This window comes from Megalobrama amblycephala, linkage group LG17, assembly GCF_018812025.1.
Source record: "Megalobrama amblycephala isolate DHTTF-2021 linkage group LG17, ASM1881202v1, whole genome shotgun sequence".
Lineage (NCBI taxonomy): Eukaryota > Metazoa > Chordata > Actinopteri > Cypriniformes > Xenocyprididae > Megalobrama > Megalobrama amblycephala.
Genome location: NC_063060.1, coordinates 44,372,537 through 44,384,516, shown reverse-complemented (window position 1 = coordinate 44,384,516; position 11,980 = coordinate 44,372,537). Strand labels below are relative to the sequence as shown.

Genomic DNA, 11,980 nt, shown 5'->3' with positions numbered 1-11,980 from the left:
TGGCGGAGTTGTTCAGAAGCGACACAGAGGATGAAGAATTCAACGGATTCAGTGAAGTGGAATAAGATCGCGGGAGCTTTGTGAACTTGCTTAGTGTTACCGGTAACTGTTGGACTCGCTGGCTTGTTATGTTAATTTTAGCCTATTCAGCCTTCCAGGTATGTTTTTATGCTATTATGTAGCTAACTGTTAATGTGTTATGTTAACATACATATTCAGCCTGTTGTTCTGTGTACTATTGTGTACCATTAGCTGAATAACTTGCCTTTCCAGATTACCAATATCTGTTCTTGGTCTTGGATTTTAAATAAATTAAGTTAATATTTCAGTTAACAGTTTTCAGTTGTTTTCAGTGGTAGACTACAGGAGCACTGAGCAGCATAGAGCGCCCTCTCGTGGCTGTAGACGGTAATGTTTTCTCTTGTTCCTTGGTTCTAAATAAATGCGACTTATAGTCCGGTGCGACTTATATATGTTTTTTTCCTCGTCATGACGTATTTTTGGACTGATGCGACTTATACTCAGGTGCGACTTATAGTCCGAAAAATACGGTATCTATAATTGTTCAGACACTACAATCAAAAAACCTTGATCATAGAAATTTTTACTTTGAAACGGAAAAAACAGTTTTTTTTAGCTAAAATGTGCTTTCTTCTCATGCCATGTGTCTCTCTTCTTTGGAGGATGAGAATTATGAGAATTATTTATTTCAAAATTATGTGGTCACATGACCAATTTCTTCTATGGTTTTCCAGAAACAATGGGTGGAACTACTTCCCCCCCTGGCACAAATCACCCCACTCTCCCCTATAATGAATATTATGGATTTTTTTTCCTAACAAAATTCAAATTCAAACGCTTAATGCAAATAATAAATCAAAGTTTCAAAACAGCTGCTCAAATGATAAATCAAATGCTCAAATTATTAAATAATAAATCAAACTCTCAAACGGCTGCTCAAATAATAAATCAAATGCAATTTAATCTCCTAATTCAGGGAACTGTATCAAAAATCAAATTAAAACTCCTTTATATTTTATTTTTAATTTTCATTATCAACCCAGTATAAACCTGTGATAATTAAATCTATAATTCAATGCTTAAATCATAAATCAAATGCTCAAAACTGACATCGAAAATGATAAATCAAATTTGAATGAGGCGTGTCAATCAAGTGGCGTGTGGGCGGAGTTTTGAGGCGGAAGAGGAGACTTTTTGTGTGCAGTTTGAGTAACTGCCACACTTGAGTAAAAAATATCATTCTGTAAATCATAATACTGAGAAACTTTCTCGTAATTATGACCTTTTCTCATAATAATGACTTAGTTTCTCATAATACGTTTCCTGTATTACTTCTAAGCATGTGGACCAGAAGGGAGTGGAACACTAGCGACATCTGCTGGACAAAACTGTGTAAAAGGCGTGAACACAGCAGGCATGGCACGATCTGCAAAACAGTAGTTTTCGTTAAAGACAGTGTAATATACAAAGTGTAATCTATAATCTATCTATCAAAAAATAACATTAAAAGGATAGTTCACCCAAAAATGAAAATATGATGTTTATCGCTCTGACAACGGAAGTGATGTCTAGCACTCATTGAAGTATAAGTGCGAGACATCACTGCCGTTGTCAGAGCACGATCAGACCTCACTTAGTGAGTGCTGAACGCAGTTGGACATCTTGGATGTGCTGGGGGTAAGCAGATAAACATCACATTTTCATTTTTGGGTGAACTATCCCTTTAATGATAAATGATCAGTAGGCCTACGAGAACAGAGAACTGTCCGTGTTGTCTGCACTTTTTTCACTCCCCCCTAACTGCAGCCGCCTACTCTTGCCTACATTCGCATCTCAAACAATCCTTCTTTCTCCAGACGTGTCACATGTGCATGTCCACTGGCATGGAGCAGAGCGAACGTTTTAATTCATTCCAATGAATAAAATCCCCCCACCCCGATGTCATCGTCCATTTCACTGTAGACATTGCCCAACTCTGACCATTACCTGATAGTCAAATAAGAATGGTTATTTTCTATGAATATTTGATTACCGTACTGTATTTGTCTATTACATTTACATTTGCCTAATAATAAATCATCTGCTAGCTACAGCCATGGTGCGGAATGGCTGCGGTAGGGGGCCTAACCTCACATTCTTTCATAGGGCCTAAAATTGCTAGTGGCACCCCTGATGATACGCAATGGGTAGGATTAGTGGTGTGGGGTAGGGGCATGTTATACATACGCCATCAGTGTGTATCATATAATGCAAGGCATATAATGTGATACCCTCCTTTAAAATAAAGTATTACCAGATCTGCCTCCCTCCTCTTCAGGTACAGTCATTTTATGTTAATCTATTTACATTTATAAAGGTAAGAAGACAAATATCTATCCAAGAAGACGAATGTGTATCATTTTCATCTCTTGTTTCTTGTTCCTTGACAGACCCAAAGGAAAAGGACAGTGATTCCAAAACCACAGAGAAATGTTTCCCGAATGACTGTCCCGAATGAACATGACCTTGACAGAGACTCAGAAGAAGCTACGGAGCCCCTAAAGGGACATGGTGGTGGGAGGAAATTTGACATGGTGGTGGAAAAAAAATTTGTGATGGGAGGAATTTTTTTTTTTTACAAATCTTTTGCGTTCCCTCGCAAATATATTTCAGTTCTCGTTATGAGTTCAGCCAAACACTTACCTGTTTCCTGTTGGTAGTGGTTCAAACAGCTCATGTTCACAATGGAGAGGTTCACAGAGTTCTGTTTTGAACTTAGACTCAAATATAAAGAAATGCGGTCAGTGCTTAGTTCGAAGCACGGTTTTGACATAAGTGAAAGACACCTGAAAAGGAATTTATGCGAAAGAGGATTGTCTCGATGGAAAAATTACTCAAACTTAGTGGACCTTGTTGATTTCATCCATAATCAGCTGCAGTCCTCTGGGAAACTTCATGGGTACAGATGAATGTACGCCAAATGCAGAGAGAAGGGTCTGAGGTTGGTTGTCTTAAATAGAAATTATCTTTCTAACTTTAAATTTTTTAAAACTAGTAAGATGTCAAATCATGTCGGTTTTACCTGTGGAAGCATCCAGAGACATCACTGAAATTCAAGCAGCACTTAAAGCCAAAAGAATCACACTTTCTAACTGAGTTAAAGGAAGTGATTTAATGATTTAATTCATTTTTTCTCTAATAGTCTTCAAGCAGCACTTAAATCCAGTGGATAGTGTCATGTGCCAGTGAAACTTTTGACATGCCACGATCCACTGGCCCGTGTCAAATCTTTTAAGTGACACATGGTAATGAAGACCGGAAGTGCCTCCAGATGTGCCATTGCATCAGATGTCACACGGTAGCGGACAGCTCCTGCAGGTAGACAAAATCAAAGCTGAACGCCGGTCATGTGGAGCATTCCTACATGGGTATATTCTACACCAGTGGCGTGTGCGGACCTCTGTGAGGTCAGGGGCGCAATCGCGTTCCGGGGGAGGGGTTGGGGGTGTTGTGGGTTGGAAATGGGCTCTGACCAATGAGAATAAAGTGTGTCAACATCAGGGATTTCAAAGCTGATTTTGAACAACTGCGGTACCGTTACTAGTTTAAACCCATATATCTCAATAAGCTCCTCAGTTTCATCCCCCAACTGCTCAATACATAAGACAATTGCCCTGTCAAAATACCCACACTTGTGGTCTTGGCCCCTTGAGAGCTCATGCATGTGACAGGAAGTAAGTGCACAAGACTGTCCAGTGTCTTAAAAATGCCCAAGTGCAGTGCCCTTAATGCACACTAAGGCCACACTATCTCGAGTACCACTTCTGAGCCTTATTCAAGGCTAAGCGTATCCCATCATGCATTATGTTCGGGAACTCGCATGCCCCGAAATCGCGAGATGTCAGGGAAAACATACGACTGTAAGTTAAATAATACATATAATTTAATACATATAATTTAGCAGTAAAATATAAAGTGTTGCACATCTTATTGATGCAAAGATGAGTAGGCTATGTGTATTTTGTACAACATTTGCAACTGCTTTTTACAACTTAAAGAAGCACCACAATTTTAAAATAGTGTCTTCTGTTAGTTAGCGACCACTGAACAGACATTTAGAAGTGTATTTTAAAATGCAGAGTATTGAAAATAATAATAATAAAAGTTGTAAACGCTTACATTTTTTGCAAGACTGTAAGTGTGTCCCATCAGGTAATCAAAAGTTCTACACACACTTGCAGTCTTCATGCCCTCTTGAACACTTGAGACAAATACAGGAAATACGTCATGTAAGTAGACAAGTGGTCAAGTGCATAGACCTCAAGTGTGGGTATTTGGACAGGGATAATGTATTTGGTGTATGTCAGTCTCATGTGACGGGGAGCTTTACAGCACCGATGTTCATGGTTTGAGCTGCAAGTACACTGCACTCCTTGTAAGTTGTAGCTGAGGGGCTAAGGACTGTAAGGTTCTAGTTGTCACTAAGGAGGTGGAGTTGGTCCGGGTGTGTCGGTTAGAACACCAAAGTTGGAGAAGAAATCCAGTTCAACAGCTTTTTTTTTTTACAAGCATATGCAAAGGGGGAGCCAGGTTGTAGTGTGTTACATTAAACCGTGTTCTCTGTTCACACATAGGAGATGAGCATGAATACTGGTGCAGAGTGGTATCGTCTTGTGCTTTATGTCCTTAGAAGTCAGTATATATTCGTGTGTGGTCTGCAACAAACAAAATAAAGATATGCTCTAACAAACAATGCTTCTTATTACAGTTCACAATATCAATATGCTCACACTCATAACAGCATGAATGGCATTAATAAGCTACCGGCTTCCCCCAAACATCAGCACAATGTAGCATTTGTTACAACAAACAGGGCTGGTATAAAACATTATAGACAGCTTACATTATTACATGTGAATTCAAATACTACTATATTTACTCTAGCATCCATTTTGTATTATCACTCTTTTAACGTCTATATTCAGGAAACAGCAGTTAACTAAGCTTGAGTAATATAATGAAATCTGCAATACTCACTTTCTCTCTAGACACACACAACTTTAAACACTCAAAGGAACATAAAGGCTGTGTCCGAAACCGCCTACTCAATGAGTAGGTACTTAATTTCAATAAGTACTTACTTAACGAGCGCCAAAAGAGTAGGTACTTAACAGCCAAATCTCGTTGAGTATGCGAGATCCGAAAATAATCCGCCATGTTGACATTATCATGTGACCTACGACTTTATCACAAGCGCAACAACTTAAAAGATATGAGTGACAGGTTTAATTCTTCTATCTGTAAATATCTTGATATTGATCAAATTGCTTATTTTGTGGTCTTGTTGAAGAAACAGCTGCCAGTAATTTTGTAATTGTAGTAGGCTACAACCAATATATTTTGGGTTAATTTAAAGTTCTTATATTTTTATTATGTGAGTTTATTTTTTGTTACAAATACCCAAATTCATGTGAATATGTTGTTAATTTCTTTATTTTATATGCAAAAATGTCCATCCACAAGCATAAATCAAAATTTTTCCCTTTTCTTGTTGAATTAGCTCTAGTTTCATTCCTCAGGCTTACAAATAATAAATAAAATAAATACTTTTATGCATTATGATGTATTCAAAATATTTAACCTTGTCATCATGCTTTATGTGTCTATATAATTTCAAACAATGACGTATACAAACACATTTTTATGTTTTTTTTTTTCATTATTATTGTTCATTGTTAAAGATACAACTGGTATCTTCCTTGATCTTGTTTTTTTAATTATTGGTCCTGCAATAAAATAAAGATATGAGTGACAGGTGCACTAACACCTCACAGCTCCAGTAACTCCACAACCCTAGTGCGGTTTTCCTCAGTGTTAGCAATGTCTGAAGCCAAAGAAGACATCAGCAGCTGCTCGAAGATCTCGCCTTTGAAGAAGACTGTTGATTTTATACTCAAAAAATTTAAGTAAAATCTACTTGAAATTAAGATTACCTCAGAATGAACTGCTTTGCTAGCACATCCCAACATTAACCATAAACCAAAACTTAATTATATTACTTTTCATATTACTTCTTTAGTAAAACAAGCAAAATGTAATGTTTTGTTATATGACAGCTGTGCATGAACACACACTAGACAAATACAGCTGATGTGATACATCTCCATTTACAGTCAATGAAAGCATGAAGTAATAAAATATATACATTTACTGATAATAGCATAATTAAAGTAAGTAAAGAATTAATAAAAGTAATGACAATAAATAAATAAATGCATGTACAAGTCAACAACACACGAAACAAAGCTTTATTCAAATGTATTGCTTTAACAATCACGTATTTACAGTCCTGCTGCCATCTCACACAGCTGTGCCGATTCTGCAGCTTTATTCTGATGAAGCAGCTGATGAACACCTTCATCATCATGTCCCTCACTGCTGCTCTTCTCAATGGGGACATCGTTGATCCAGAGAATGAGGAAGATGATGATGATGGACCCCTGAACCCCACAACCTTAAAGCAGGAGTGGGAGAAGATGTGCGGGACAATATGGCTCTGCTGTGTCTGATCCAAACATCCATGTGCTCTCCATCAGCATGACTGAATAAACAGATTAAAACTTTTTACACTTCATTCATGTCAGCATTCAGTTTCTTGCCATACTTAATTTCATATTTTTACAATTACATGATGATTTCTTTTGTAGCTTCATTACTTTTGTGGTGTGGTGGCCTAAACCACTGAGCTGGTCAGCAGAAGGTTTGCTGGTTTGATCTCTGCAGCGTCTCCACCAGTGTGTGCTTGATCCAGACACTTTACTCCAGGTTGCTCCAACGGGATCATCCCTGTAATAAAGAGCACAGTTAGTCACTTTGGATAACAGCATCTGCCAAATGTAAATTCGATTTTTTTTAAATCCTTTTTTGTTAGTGTTTCGAGCACAAACGCTAATTCAAGCTGTTTATTTCTTAAAGTTTACTTTTTCAAGGTACTACTATAATATAAATGCATACATACATGTCATACATATTTCTATTTGGGGGCATAAAGGGTTAGTTCACCCAAACAAATAAATTCAGTCATTATTCACTTGCCTTCATGCTGTTCAATCTATCTGCTCATTTTTTTTTTTTTTTTCTCTGAACACAAAAGTTGATTTTGATCAAGTTTGTCCAGCTAGTTTCTACAATATCAGTAAATGGAGCCTGACTTCCAGAAGCTTCATGACATTATTTGATGATGCTTTTGAAGCTTCAGTGTATGAACTGAAACCAGCAGAACAAACTTGACCAAAATCACATCCTCACTGTCCTTTGGTCTTTGTCTAGCTCTGGCTCTGGCCTCACTGAGGATGAAGAAATCACATCAACATCAGTCCAGATGAGGCAGTAAGGGCAGGAGGAGTGATGGAGGGTCTCATCCATGACACTGAACCATTCCCAGGATCTGCTGTGGTTCTCCATCCTCAGTGCTCACACCAGTCTGAAGACATTCACATCCTACAAACATAATACAAAAGCAGTCATTTTAGCAGCACAATGTTATCTGATTTCTGTATTAGAAGTACCACAATGATCTTTAGATTTTTGTTTCAGGTTTTCCTTTTTTTTCTTTTCTTTTTTTCTTTTCACAAATGCCACTGTCATCTTTCCTCACAGGTCCTGCTCCAACACAAAGCTCTGCAACAAATGCACAGACATCAAGAATCAGAAAAGTGCTGTAATAACTCTGTTTGAAATTACAATAATTAAAATAAACTACAACTTAAGATTTAAATAGACTTTGTATTCATTTCTGTCCCTGTAACATCAGACAAGATTCAAGTTTCCTCCGAGATTTATGTGCTCAAATCTACAAATCCTTAAATTTTGAGGTAGTTGAAGATTTGTTTTAACTCACTTTTTATCCAACACAAATGTTCCTTGTTTTATTAAAAGTACTAACGGACAAATAAAATAGATAACTTATGTCTGTCTAGTTAAGTGTACATTTGTTTATTTACATTACTTGCATTCATGTAAACAGTGTTGAGAACAGTGAATTCTACATAATAGCACATACACACATCACTCATGGAACATAATCCATCACGCATAAGTCATAATACTTTATATATTCTTAATATTTTCCTGTCAGATGTTAAATAAACATTTAGTAAGCATGTTTAAGATGTATCCTCTTCGGAGAATTAAGTTATGTGTGTTTACTAGAGCTCCCTGTTATCTATACAAAATAAAACATGTTTTTACAGTAAAATCACAACTGTAGTGTCTAGCATCTTTACACATTCAGCAGTTTACTCTACAGTAGTTCAACAAATGTGACTTTAACACAAGAACCGTGTTTTTGGTTTTCAATACTCACATTTGACAGCATCCGCGTCGCTTTTCTCCGTGTTTGATCATGACGTATCCTCTCCCGTGGCCTCCTGGGATAGAAAAGTATCCATCGAGGAACACTTCAGAATCTGGGCGGAAGCAGTAGGCCATCCGGGAACTTCTCGACTACTTATTTATGATTACTTTGGTCTCTGACATACTTATTCGCTCGCCTACTGCTTTCCCCTATTATATAGTAGGTAAGTAGGCGGTTTCGGACGCACTTTAAGTAGGCGCACGGCCTCTCGCGCACGGAATCTCGCGAGAATTAGTATGTCACCCAGGTAATTTTCGCCTACTCTTTTTGCTTCTGACATACTTATTCGCTCGCCTACTGCTTTTCCCCTACTAAATAGTAGAGAAGTAGGCGGTTTCGGACGCAGCCAGTGATGACGTAATGAAGCCTCATTTACTAAAATCACGTGACTTTTGGCAGTTTAATACACGCTTCGAATCACTGATTCGAAACAAAAGATTCATGAAGCTTCGGAGCCTCATGAAGCAGTGTTTCGAAATCGGCCATCACTACAAACAGATCAACTCTGAACATCACAAAACAAGCTACTGTCACAACAAAACAACAGAAAAATAAAAGCAAACATGAACAATCTACGAAAATTACAGGACAATTCAGCTGCAAAGTTTATTCATGCAGCAATGCATGATGGGAGCCATGGATGAGTTTTGATTGGTGGCTCCCATCATGCACTGCAACATGAAGCACTTTGTTTGATTGTCACCATTGTTGAGGGTCATATGGTGATTCTTGATGTCTGTGTGTGTTTAAAAAAAACCCCTTCAGATTATAAAAGCTCTGCTGGATCTCAAGCGCTAACAGAGATTTACTGTAAAGAAATAATATGACATCTATATCACCAGTTAATACTCATGTCACCAATGAATCTGACCATTTCACAATGAGAAAACACAACCATTATGACTGTGCTTCCCAAAGCATTGTAAACCTGAATTGATCAACTTTGGCTTACATCACTATTAGGAAACACAGCTCAGATCATAGTTTCTCTGGCCATAACAAATGTGCTCTACAAACACAAAGTTGGAGCAGCCAGAGATAAATTAATGTTAATAAATAGAGTCAAGAGCCCAACTAAAGGAAATGCTTTTCACCATCATGGTGACTTCAAACTAAACTTTCATTAAAACATTAACATCTAAACATCTGTTCATTCTCAGTAAGAACTTTTGTTGATGTATGACAGAAATAAAATCAAACTGGTTAATAAGTGTAATAAAGTTTAATAGCTGGAAGTCAGTTGTAGTTGTTGTGTCTCTCTCTTTTTCTCTTGTTGTTTCTTCAGCGATTCTGCTTATTAACATCAGGTGTCTCCACTAATTGTCAATCACCACTCAATCATCAATCAATTATCTCATTAACTTTAACACTGCTTCAGTGTTACTTTTTAACACCCGGCAAGATGGACTCATATGGAATGTTTAAAAATGTGTTTAAAATGAAACGTTGTAAAATGTGAAAATGAAAAGGTTTTAATAAATTCTGATTTTAATTCAGCGTGTGTGTGTGTAAAATATATATATATCATTATAGTCAACGATTGTACGCTGTCAAAGCCAATTTTTTACCCTTTTTGAAGGGTCAGTTTTTGTACTGTTAAATAAAGGTACAAAACTGGTCTCTTAAGGTACAAATCACAAGGGTACAAATTTGTACCTTTGTACCATTGTAGCCCTAAAGGTACAATTAGGTGTGTTCGACATCGGCAGCGGGCGGATGCAACCGATTGGCAAGAGTATCCACGTGCAGTCAGGGAGGAGCTGAAAACGGAGACATGAAGTCGACACTTTCTGCTTCCCGTAGTGACGCTCGCGCTGCGTTTGCATACTTTATCACAGCTGAAGTGAAATAAATGCAATATTTGACTAATACACTGATGTTTCAGAGACCTTTTCATTCAAAACTTTATGTACTGCTTACAGTGTCTGTTTTTACAAGAATAAAGTTCAACATAAACATATATTATTTAAATACCAATGTAGCAGGGTCTACGTTTTTTATCAGTTTTATTTTGATAAACATGACGCAATACAACATCGCGACTACATGAAAAGAGCTTTAACTGTCATAAAAACACAGATCTTTGAGCATTAGTGGGGCTGAAGGCGTGACAATAAACACGAAACACGTGATCGTTGTCATGCGGTGAATCCGGCCAATCATGAAACAGCTGTGTCGTCATCAGAGCTCATGCAGCTCCTCTTGAGAAACTGCGCTGGCTGCCTCAGGTGGCTGATCTCGAATCGCTCTCGTAGTACTCTGAAGCCATACGTCACAGTCACATGGTGTCGGCGCTGTCTCAAGTCGGACAACATTTCTTACCGGCATGCACTGCTTCAAGTCAGCCACCGATCGGTCTGTGCGGCGCTGCATGAGCTCGAACACACCTAATGTGTACTTTTTTTTCTGAGAGTGTGAAAAAAAAAACTTCAGCTGCCTATGGCCTTAGTAATCCTGAAGAGCTTGATTAGCTTGTTCAGGTGTGTTTAATTAAGGTTAGAGCTAAACTCAGCAGGACAGCGGCTCTCTAGGACAGAACTTGCCTATCCCTGTTTTAGGCAGTGCCCAGAGTATCATAAACTACAAAAGAGAGGGATTAGAGGTTATTGAAAGGATCAAAATAAGTATTTTTTTTTTTTTAAAGATCTTTTCTGTCTTTTGAATATTGCCAGGGATGCTGCATTCCGGATGAAGGCAGGAAGATAATTTCGTGCCTCTCTGTGATGGTACCACAAGCCTTCGCTCCTTTAATGAGCGCAGGTTTCTGGTAGGAGTGTAGACTCGTAAGAGTGAGTGGAAGTAGGAGGGTGCAGAGCCTGTGGTAGATCTGTAAGCAAGCGTCAACGCCTTGAATTTGATGCAAGCTGCAAGTGGTAGCCAATGCAGAGAGATGAAGAGAGGCGTGACGTGGGATCTTTTGGGCTCGTTAAAAACGAGACATACTGCATGAGTAGTATCTAAATACATTATTTAAATACAGAGATAGTATATTAAAAGCACATTTTAGTTCATATTTAATGCCGTCTCAAAATAGAACAGTTGAGTACACTTAGATGTTCTTAAGAAGTACTAAAGATTAATTTTTAGTATATTAAGTACAAAATGAGTGCACAAAAATACTAATACTAATGTACTTTAAGTACATTATAGAAATGTACTTTTTTCACCTGGGATCTGGGACTGCTGCTATCATGGCAATGCTACGATCTGAAGAATAAATTTATAACTTTCACCATGGAGATGTTTATGTCCCTGGCTGGCCTCAGTGGACTGTTGAGTGGGTTCTTCATCCCTACTTCACTCCTCCTCACTGCTGCTTGGCTCCTGTTGAGGAGGATGGTAATCAACATCCTCTACGGGGTCATCAATATCAAACCTCTGAGTTGTCCCCACGAATTGACTCCAGTAGTAATTCAAGTGGAGGAAGATGAAATTCAGAGGAATATGTTCTGGAAATAATATCATGAAAAAAATAAAAATCAATGTAAAGTTATTTATCACACATGCAATGTAAATTTATACTGTTGTAAACTATTGTTAACTGATGTTTTCTAACAAATTCTT

At 37.8% G+C, this 11,980-nt stretch overlaps 1 long non-coding RNA gene across 1 annotated transcript; it reads right to left on the bottom strand.

Annotated features, from left to right (window-relative positions):
* Positions 1–6,772: 6,772 nt before the first annotated feature.
* LOC125250347 lies at positions 6,773–7,575 on the bottom strand. The gene is made up of 2 exons (XR_007180768.1): positions 7,348–7,575; positions 6,773–6,846 (listed from the first exon to the last, which is right to left on the bottom strand). It is a non-coding gene; the product is annotated as an uncharacterized LOC125250347 (long non-coding RNA).
* Between the last annotated feature and the right edge of the window lie 4,405 nt (positions 7,576–11,980).